Source organism: Tupaia chinensis, unplaced genomic scaffold (genome assembly GCF_000334495.1).
Source record: "Tupaia chinensis unplaced genomic scaffold, TupChi_1.0 Scaffold000644_1, whole genome shotgun sequence".
NCBI lineage: Eukaryota > Metazoa > Chordata > Mammalia > Scandentia > Tupaiidae > Tupaia > Tupaia belangeri.
Genome location: NW_006160165.1, coordinates 5,561,680 through 5,562,451, shown reverse-complemented (window position 1 = coordinate 5,562,451; position 772 = coordinate 5,561,680). Strand labels below are relative to the sequence as shown.

The following is a 772-nucleotide window of genomic DNA, read 5'->3' as shown; positions in this document are numbered from 1 at the left end:
GAACCGTGGTCAACTACATGGGAGTCGAGCAACATAGCCATTACGCTAACTGCTGGTCCCAAGGGCACATCTTCATCTTGAGTAAGCGCCAGATGTTCAGCATGACACATGGCAGGGGCAAGTCGGAATGCTTTCTGCCCACGCATTCTCCTGGATCGTTTTGCCCAGAGTACCATGTACACCCTGAAGGCGCTGGCCCGAGGTCCGGAGTCTGGTCCTTACATGGCACCACGGGCAGCTGATTCCTGACCTCCTGGGCACACCTTGCACAGACAGGAAGACCGGGTCCCCAGAGCTGGGCAGCTCCTCTAACGGCCATGGGAGGAGATGGGAGCAATGGAGAGAGCTCCTTCGAGACAAAGCCTAGCACGGGGCAGCCGGACAACGTGCTCAGGCCTTGCACGCATCACGCTAAGAGGCCTGAGCCCTCGTGCCTGTCAGGGCCGTGGACAGTGCAGGGAGACACAGGGGCCTTCACGTGGGATGAGAGCGCTCGGAAATACTGAGGCAGAGACTTCAGAAGGCCAGAGCTCTGCAGCCTGCAGCCAGGAAGAGCATGGCGACCCCTTAGTCACACACCAGCTGGGTTGACAGCTCCGCACACCTGCCCCTCCCACAGCCCCTCCAAGGCCCCACAGTCTGCAACTGGGGCAGTTCTTGGGGACTGCCCGGCCTCCATCGCTGCCTACAGAGCCTGCGCGGGGACTGTCCTCACAGAGCCTTTGGCACTGGGCCCGCAGATGGCCCCGCGGTCACCGGTTCCTGTCCTGGG

At 61.5% G+C, this 772-nt stretch overlaps 1 protein-coding gene across 1 annotated transcript in view; it reads right to left on the bottom strand.

Annotated features, from left to right (window-relative positions):
• Positions 1 to 772, bottom strand: part of TEX29 (testis expressed 29) — a 22,344-nt gene that overhangs the window by 15,386 nt on the left and 6,186 nt on the right. The gene's annotated exons all lie outside the window — the stretch shown is intronic.